Source organism: Haliotis rubra, unplaced genomic scaffold (assembly GCF_003918875.1).
Source record: "Haliotis rubra isolate DU_JTF1 unplaced genomic scaffold, ASM391887v1 Scf199, whole genome shotgun sequence".
Lineage (NCBI taxonomy): Eukaryota > Metazoa > Mollusca > Gastropoda > Lepetellida > Haliotidae > Haliotis > Haliotis rubra.
Genome location: NW_025765991.1, coordinates 81,977 through 92,210, shown reverse-complemented (window position 1 = coordinate 92,210; position 10,234 = coordinate 81,977). Strand labels below are relative to the sequence as shown.

At 42.7% G+C, this 10,234-nt stretch overlaps 1 long non-coding RNA gene across 1 annotated transcript; it reads right to left on the bottom strand.

Moving 5' to 3' along the window:
• Nucleotides 1-5,086: 5,086 nt before the first annotated feature.
• LOC124275138 lies at nucleotides 5,087-8,335 on the bottom strand. Its single transcript, XR_006898215.1, has 2 exons — nucleotides 7,942-8,335; nucleotides 5,087-5,142 (listed from the first exon to the last, which is right to left on the bottom strand). It is a non-coding gene; the product is annotated as an uncharacterized LOC124275138 (long non-coding RNA).
• Nucleotides 8,336-10,234: the final 1,899 nt, after the last annotated feature.

Below are 10,234 nucleotides of genomic sequence, written 5' to 3'. Positions count from 1 at the left end.
AGTGTCGAGGGTTGTTTTGATCCAAGTGTCGGTGGCACGAGCAGTATATTTATGACCTGAACTGTCCCAATCGGTAAATCATATGACCTTTAAGGGGTCAAGGTCGCTACAAGCACCTGTCGTATTTAGCCGAGTTTTATTTGCTTTACATCATCGGAATGTGAGAGGTTGTGTCGGCTTCCTATTGTTTTGAAACAGAACAATAACTGCATGTCCTTTAAGGTGCCTTTGCGCGACATTAGTGAAAGAGCAATTTAAATGTCAGACAAAAATGAAATGGATAGGATAGAAAATGACGTGTTTGTAATCTCATACATTTGCAGTTCTGTTTTGCAGGTATAACGAGAGGATCCAGTGTTTGAGGGAAGGTATCTGTTGTTACTTTGTATTAACAGTAATAATTGTTGTAATCTTAACGTGTATATTGCTAGTCTGTCATACAAACCCCGAAACAATTATATCAAAGAGAGCCAATGCAGGTCTAGAATATGTGGCAAGTCTAGATTCTGAAAATGAAGAAAGTCTCAGGGCTCCTTTTCATTATATTTCATTTTTTATATTATGAACTGTTTTATCTGTAAAATATGTTCATTTCAGAGACTAGTGGTTAGTCTAGTATATTGGCTATAACAAGTTACAATGTGTTTCACTACTACTACTACCACCACTACTACCACCACCACCACCAACACCACCACTACTACTACTACTACTACTACTACCATCACCACCACCACCACCACCACTACTACTACTACTACTACTACTACTACTACTACTACTACCACCACCACCACCACCACCACCACTACTACTACTACTACTACTACTACTACTACCGCCATTACCACCACTACTACTACTGCTGCTGAGCTGGCTGGCTGAGTATGGTTTTACGCCGTTTTTAGCAATATTCCAGCAATATCACGGCGGGAGACACCAGAAATGCGCTTCACAAGTTGTACCCATGTGGGGAATCGAACCCGGGCCTTCGGCGTGACGAGCGAACGCTTTAACCACTAGGCTACCCCACCGCCCCACTACTACTACTACTACTACCACTACTACTACTGCCACCACCACTACTACTACGACTACTACTACCACCACCACTACTACTACTACTATTACTACTACTGCTACTACTACCACCACCACCACTACTACTACTACTACTACTACTACTACTGCTACTACTACTACTACTACTACTACTACTACCACTATTACTACTACTACTACTACTACCACCACCACCACTACTACGTACTACTACTACTACTACTATTACTGCTGCTACTAGAAAGGGAGAAATACAGTACTGATTTGCATGTTACAAGAGGAAACAATTCCCTCTCCAATTTCAAGCGATACTGCCTGTAAATAATCGTCCTTGTCTAGCTTTGTTGTCCGCCAGGGGTTGTAGATTGTGTGTGTGGGATGGGCTTCTCGGGTAGTACAGGTGTGTCAGGCATTGTGGAAATTTCAAATATGTGACATAAAAACCGTCATGCAGAAAGCTAGTGCGCAAATAATTATTGATCAAATATTCAAAAGCAATTAAAGCGGAAAGGTTCTTTCGTTCGTATCGATAACAACAGGTTCGAATTGTACACTCATACAGTTTGCTTTATAGGAAAATATCCAAAGCTCTGATTCATCATGATCTGAATATGTTTTACTGTTTAGTGTGATTGTAAACATTACGTCAAAAGTAACACTTACTTTTCTTGCTTAACCGAACACCCTGAAACCTGAAGCATCGACTGTGATGTGGCCTGTACCATTAGAACTGGACAGTGCACTTATATGCGCATATATCGTATATAAAGGCGTGTGCAACTACATTAATGACGTCAAATAAAGTGAGTGAGCTTAGTTTTACGCCGCTTTTATCAATTCGGCGTGACGAGTGAACGCTTTAACCACTAGGCTACCCCACCGCCCTCAAATATAGTACACATAGGGAGGTATTCCCAAGCAATGGTTTTCCCAAACAGAATGAAGTTTTGAATAAACCATGAGGAACTATTTTTGTCGGATGGTGTCGAGATGTATACGCATGTACTCCAGGCAGGTGTATATTCAAATATTTACGGTATAAACATGAAGTTTCTAGGTGTATATGTAAGTATTGAATTTGGCGATCCGCGTAGTATCAACAGCTATAAATTTATGTTTATGTATGTTCTTCGTGTATGCATTCTTGCTGTTGGGCAAATGTGTTTTGTTATGACTGCTTTTTGGCCTCTTGATGTTTAAGATGGCAATACTGCATTTGTTTTGACTGTTTGTTATGTCACAGTCAACGTAAAGGAGTGCCACTTCGCACTGACTGTGTTCTAACTCGTAATCGCTCTAAATAGACAGTATACGTAGTAGTGGCTCCACCCGTAGACAGAAAGCTGGTAGAAAACATGTGCCCTGCACTGCTTGTGATGGAAACCGGAAACTGCCTCTTTAAACGGTGTGAAGGAAACCCGGGGACTGCCCCTTTAACAACGCAAACATACCATGAGGGGGAAAATCAGATCTGAATGTATCGGACGTTAAGTAGCAGGACACTCCCAGCACGGGTATCGAGGAGATTCGTTGGAATTTTTCAGGAGGTGTCCGGCTATGCATAGGCACGCACATGTAGTAAGTATCAGTTCCAACCTAATTTGGGCTTGGGAAAAAACAACTACCCTCAAAATGCTCGTGTAGATCACTAGATGTCGACTAAAACGTGACCTGAACTGACTGACTGACTGAGTTTGGTTTTACGCCGCTTTTAGCAATATTCCAGCAACAACACGGCGGGGGACACCAGAAATATGCTTCACACATTGTGCCCATGTGGAGATTCGAACCCGGGTCTTCGGCGTGACGAGCCAACGCTTTAACCATTAGGCTACCCCACCGCCCTTGTGACCTGAAACCTTATAACACATATCCTGCAGACACACCAGCAACTGTTAAACAGGCGTTTGACAATCATACGGGAACGCAAGGTCTACGGATATACTGGACTATCACTTATAGTCCCTGAATATATATGTAATTTTGATAATAACAAAAAACCCATTTAAATTGACAAGAAGCCCCTGTGAGATGGGAAATTCACCTGAGAAAATCTAGACTTGATTCATTTAGTGCCATAGCATTGCAGGGAGGGCAAGGCAATGGGGAAAATAATGTGGTTCAGGGACTGTGAGACAGACTCCCTAGCCCTCCCTGCAATGCTGCTCTGGGACTGTGAGACAGACTCCCTAGCCCTCCCTACAATGCTGCTCTGGGACTGTGAGACAGACTCCCTAGCCCTCCCTGCAATGCTGCTCTAAATGAAACAAGTCTAGATTTCCTCAGGTTCAGGATCTACAGAAATACACGCGTGTTTCTAATGCCCACGAGCAACGATTGCACCTCTTCAATCACTAGACGTTTAGAAGTGTACACATTTTAGATTGGGGGTTACCGCCAGCTACAACTGAGGTCAGCTGAAACGGGGTTAAACGTCGCGTTTAAGCTTATTCCACCTTCCTAGCTATGTACATTTGTTAGTGTGTGTGCCTGTCCCGCTTAGTGCCGGTTTCTTTTCCATTGATGGTTTGTCTCACAGTCCCTCAACCACATTACTTTTCCCTACTGCCGAGCCCGTGTCACACGTTTCATTGTAATCCGGCGAGTAGAAGCGAGGTGTTATAACTGGTGTCTCTCATGACACAACACTCTGCCTGTAACGCGTTCTTGTCATTTCACGTGAGACATGATGTTCCTACAACGACAAATACGACACACACAACGTACAACATCCTCACTTAATGCTTGCGCCGTTGTTACTAACGCACAAGTCAACTGCGCTTTTGATCTTTTTCACAAAAAAACCCACAAAAAATAAACATCGGGAGACTGTTCACTTGTCACTGTGCACCAAATTGACCAGAAACACACCCTTTCACAAGAACATCGGACAAAACAATATAGTGGAACCCCGTTAATCCGGTCCGTTGTGTTCCCACTCAAATCGTCCCAGGTGACTACTTCTGCATTAACAGGGTCCATTCTAATGGGTTTCACTGTATTGGTTAATTAAAATGGCTTTAGTGGTTCATGGTCATCAGACTCATAGAGTAAATCAGTATGCCACTCAAGGGGCTAAAGCCTCTTCAAACAGTGGTTCTGTTCTATTAAGTTTTCCTTGTTGTTTAACGATATTCCACCCGAGTGACAAAGATCAGTAAATAATCGAGTCTGTTCCCTCAAATCCAGGGGTCGATATTATGAGCATCGATCCACGCTGTCGGGGTATAATGACACATAGCCAACCACGCCATGGCTGCCCATGGTATTTGGTAGCTTCTTAGACCAGCATTGTTTGCTGGGAACCTATTCATACCCGGCACCCTAATGGAGTTCAGTGTTACCACGCCTTAGTCCGCTGGGCCATCCGTGCCTCTCTTAACATAGAACAAGACGATTACATTATCACACAAACTCATGTCTTGTTTCGCGTGTATTTGCCGTTGAAATGTGTTCCTTTGTAAAACCTTCCGGAATGAATGTGTTTTCCTTAGTGCATTTTGATCTTGCAAACAACACCATGCTGCAGTGTAAACTTGCAGCTGCAGCTTATGTTTACACTTGGTCTTGTGTTTTGTGAATAAATGTCTGGTCTGATTTTATATTTTGAATGTGTATTAACTTGTTTTATTGACTTAATGCTAAAGTTGTTTACAATAGGTAGGGGTCAGCATACGAGGTTATATAAATACATGGAACAGGATTTCAAATTAAACAGTTCGCCTTCACAGATGAGTATAACGCCCTGAGCAGGTGAAACGAGTTCCCCTTACCTTACAATACTAGATTAGTGAAATGACGCCACAAGACTTTGGGGATCACTGCCTTTAGAATGATGTCCAATAAAAATAGAATGCAAAGTACATGTTTGGTATCTGACACCGACAGTCTGAACATTAATTGTCCCTATAACAAGAACAAAATTATCTCATAAACTGACAGGTGAATGAAAGTGTACACCCTTTGTTTGATGGAGACTAAAATATATACTGAGGGAAACAAATAAGGGAACACCACTTCATGACACTGTTAATTATTTATTCTCAGACTCCCCCCGTTATTCCAAGCTGGTGATGAAACCTGAAACATATTAAAGGAACACTTGAATTTTCGTGTGTTCCTTTATTTATTTCTCTTGGTATATATTAACAAGACCTGGTTATTCGATGTTGATGTGTCCGATAGATGTACCATAGGCAATACAACGTGCATCAGACCAAAGAGTGTCTCCCAATGGCGACGTGCACGTGACGTCTTAAGGAACGTTGGGGTCGCCATTTTACAGTAAGCAGTGATGAGCAGATTGAAGAAAGTTAATATTATGGGATAGAGTGGATGCTGAGGGTTGTACTTGGACAGAGTGATCTGCCCCTTTGTCTGCCATCTTGACCTGACGGCGCGGGGCGTTCTTCACACAACTGATCATTGGATTGTCTGGTCCAGGACCGGTTCTTTACAGGTATGAAAGGTACAGGTATGACACAGCTATTGTGTTGCGTGCTACAGTGTTAAACGCGTGTACGATCAGTTGTCTAGAAATAAATGAAAAATAACGGATACATAATTACATTGCCAGGAACGAGCAATGTACTAGAGCTTGTGTATGGATGAGAGCTGCGTGTGAGGTGTGTTGCGAGCTGTGTGTGAGGAATTTCGCGGGATGTTTATTGAATATGTATGTTGCGAGCTGTGTGAGTGTGTTGCGAACTGTGTGAGTGTGTTGCGAGCTGTGTGAGGTGTGTTGCGAGCTGTAGAAGTGTGTTACGTGCTGTGTGAGCTGTGTTGCGAGTTGTGTGTGTGATGTGTGTGTGCTGTGCTGTGTGTTACAAGTGATGTGTGTTGAGGTGTATTGCGAGCTGTGTGTGAGGTTTGTTACGAGTTGCGTGTGCGTATGTTGCGAGTTGTGTGTGAGGTGTGTTGCGAGCTGTGTGTGTGTGTTAGAAGTTGTGTGTGAAGTTGTGTGTGTGAGGTGTGTGAGTGTTAGAGCTGTGTGTGAGATGTGTTGCGAGTTGTGTGTGAGGTGTGTGAACGAGTCAGATGTTTGTTTCGTTCTGTGTGGGATGTGTATTATACAGGCTGTGTTTTATATATGAACGAGATCTAGGTAATGGGTCGAGTATCATATAAAACACAATTACATCTGAACTTTATTCTTCACCTTACCAGGTTGTAATTCCCATGCATATCTGTCTGTGATGCTTCCTGCCACGTGACACCAGGATGTAACCAGTAGTAACCCGATATGGATGCATCGAGAACCCAACAAATACCTTGTGTCTATAAACACATTCCTTAATGGCGCCACAATCTGCGTCATTATTCACTATACAGACGCCATTGTGTCACCTCCACACTCCAAGTCGATGTTTCAAACGATGCATTACTCCGGGTTTTTGACAGGATTTATACTGACATAAAGACCTAGTGCCGGTGATGATGTGCTTGTCTCGAATTCACGACACGATGTCGAAGTTACTTGTATTATAACTCAATCCAAGTACATAAGTCTTATACTATGAGCATAATATAAATCTGTCTGTCTCTCACTTTTTTTCTCTCTCTCTCCTCTCTCTCTTTCTCTTCTCTCTCTCTCTCCTCTCTCTCTCTCATTAGACCAGACAATCCACTGATTGATATTATGAACAACGACCCTCACCGTCAGGGTACGGCTACACACAATCAGCTGAGTCAAGGTGTCCACCCGATCCATAAAGTACCCCATGTTGGCGGTCTATTCCCACCCGGTATACCCACGGGTACTATTTCACTTCCATATAACGAGCAGTGGTGACTGTCTGTGAAGATCAGGGTTAGAATTGATCTTCAGTAATTCATGCTTGTCGTAAGAGGCGAATAACAGGATTGGGTGGTCAGGCTCGCTGACTGGTTGACCACATGTCGCCATATCCCAGCTGCGTAGAACGATGCTCATGATGTTGATCACTGGATTGTTTGGTCCAGACTCTAACATATGTTATATTTGGGATTACACTTTCTTAGTCAAGTACAAATTCTAGTTCTATTCGGATTGAGTCCCATCCGGGATTCGAACCCACACCCTCAGAGTGAGGCACCTAATCGCCAGCACACAAAGTCAACCGCCTAACCCGCTCAGCCACCGCGACTTTGTGTACTAGAATCTGTACTTGACTAAGAAAGTGTAATCCCAAATATAACATATGTTACATTTAATCACTTTCTAAAATGGCACTGTGTTATCATGGTCCAGACTCGACTATTCACAGACCGCCGCCAAAACAACAAACCAGCCAACCAACCCCTCAGTAGTGACTGTTACAATACGTCTCTGTACCGGTTAGCTAACTGAATCCGGATCAGGCTAACGAGTAGGTAATAGCATGAACAATGGTTTTGATCGGGGCACAATGACCAACCATTCTGATCAATCTATGTAAGTTAATCATTAGAAAATAACACATAAAAATCATGTGTAGTGCATTATCCATATATCCTGACCAACACCAGCATGAAATAGTATTGTTGTAGAAATATTATTGGTAATAATAATACCATTTAAACATTATGCTTCAGGTAACTAGCTTAGAGCTGTGCACAGCGGGATGACTGGCGGAGGATAGACACGTACTATTATAGTATTCAGCGGGTTTGTAGTGGAGAAACACGTACAAATGAGGCCACACGCACCTGCATTGACCTAAAGGTGCACTAATATATATGAGGTCTCCATCCACGTCGCGAGGCTCTGCCAGGTGTGTTTAACAGGTAGCAGCCTTACCGCGTCCTTTCAGGCTGCACACATCGTGTAAACTGTAAAACATCTATCCAACACCTCAATTTATATCCTCAGTGAATGAATATATCATTTAAGTTAAAACTAGAAAATTTGTTTCAACACACCTGTGCATGTCAGCACGATTTGCCCTCGGTCGGTGCATCATCCAGGTATATCCAGCTTTATCCAGGTATATTAACTCTATCCAGGTATGTCCAGGTATATATACAGGGTAGGTATATATAGTACTCCGTGTTGATATTTCCCTCAGGTCCCTAGACACATGAACGCTTGTGGCGAGGCAACGTCACCGCCAGCAGCATGTGATATGTGCCAGGTGGCGTTAATGCGTGTCCTCTTTATGAATGATCACGGCGCAGTTGAAACACTAGGTGACAGTGTTACCGTAGAACCTAGCGTGTGTTGGTACCGTTCTCTCACGTAACCACACTGTTCATCAAGTGGTTGTTTATGCAAAGGTTTGGTTTAATGTGTTGTATCATGTGTTTTCACACAGTTATTCCAACATGAGACCAGTTTGGTCCATTCGAAAGTGTAACTTTGTAGAATACATTTCTTTGATAATTACATGTTTTTAAATTTTTCCTACCTGAGATATTGACATGTAGACACTCGTCATGAAAACCTTATAGGAATTATCTCCGTTGAGAAAATAAACATTATCTAAACAAGGAAATATTATCACAACTAATTTGAGATGGGAAGTAAATCACGGGCTCACGGGGCTCCGGTGAAGAGTGCCAGCCGTTGAAGAAATATAGAAGTACACATGACGCAGCTTCTTCAACAACGTCAGGGACGATGGGGTAGCCTAGTGGTTAAAGCGTCCGTCCCTCACGCTGAAGACCAAGGTTCGATTCCCCACATGGGTACAATGTGTGAAGCCCATTTCTGGTGTCCCTCGCCGTGATATTGCTGGAATATTGCTAAGAGCGGCGTAAAACCATACTCACTCACTCGCTCAACAAGGTCAAGACAACGCACTGCGTGTGATGTCGTTTTCGCCGACGCCACCATTGCTGGTAAAGAGCAGAACAAACTATGGTTTATTCTTCCTTTGAATATTTTAAGCTAGCTTATCACCATCGTACAATGCAAACAGTCATTATGCAAACTGAAAGCGAACTATAAATATCTCTGAGTGTAAAACATCTGTTTGTGTACAGGTATTCAGCTACTGCATAAACCCTACAAGCTCTAAGTAAACGATATCCACAAGGAGATTGGTCCACAGTTGGCGACAGCTGGCGACTGGTTGTCCTACATAACTATCACTAGCAGAGTGAACAACTGAACTACTACATACATGACCTTTAACCTCCGGTTCCTAAAGTCAGGGGGATAATCCCCACCAATCTTGTTACACACTTAGTATCAGCTTGTTAGGGTTTGGGAGATTGATGGGACACAGTGACGGATATACACCAGAACTTAGCACGACCGCGACCAATGAGCGATCTGTTACTGCTCGGGATTTTCCTGTTGCGCAAATTGTGTCACCGTGGTCGATTTATTATCCAAATGGAGATATCGCCTGGGTGATATCAAGGGATATCGCCTAGCAGATATCAGTACAATGAAATAGCATCACAATGCGTTGAAAACAATTGTGACATCATTGGTTACGATGACGCCACAATCAAATGACATCACTCGCATACACCCTCGCGTCCTACGATATGTCTCCACTAGTCATCAAAACTTTGACCCCAGGAAGCCCGTATAGTTTGAAAGTTTCACGTAGTCGTGTTGATATATACTGAACAGATACTAGTAGGGATCAGGAATACTTTAGGGGATATGTTCGTAATGAAGAATGAACACACGATGTCATGAAAATACCTGCACAAATTCAGGATCCCTAACTTCTTCTGCTCAGCATATTTTTCGCTACACATGCGGGTAATATTCTGCCTGTATATAGACATTTCAAATCTAGCGTACGACAACAAGTAGGTTTTCAGTAGGAACTATAAAGGTCTTTCAACATATATGTATGGTATATTGATATTCACTATTCACTGCGCCGGACCTCTTGCGGTGCTACAGTGTTATTCGCCTGCACCGACATTTCCTTATGCCCGTCGAGAGGACCGTTACAACTTAATATAAACTTGTGTTCATAAAATTGATCGTGCGCACAGTTGGTTAAGTGTGGACCTTAGTTGATTGATTTCTTCTTGACTGGGCGTCACTTGTCAAATGTGTGAATAACAGATTTATAGTGTGGTGTTGTATATTGTGTGTCTCTTCGCCTATATACAACTATGGCTGGTTGGGGTGATGTTAATTGTAACTCACTGTAATGCATCTTGGCAGTTGCTGCATTCAGAGTGAGCGCGGATGACTGTATTATACTACTCACACTTTGCTAAGGATCATAAAATTCACAAATTT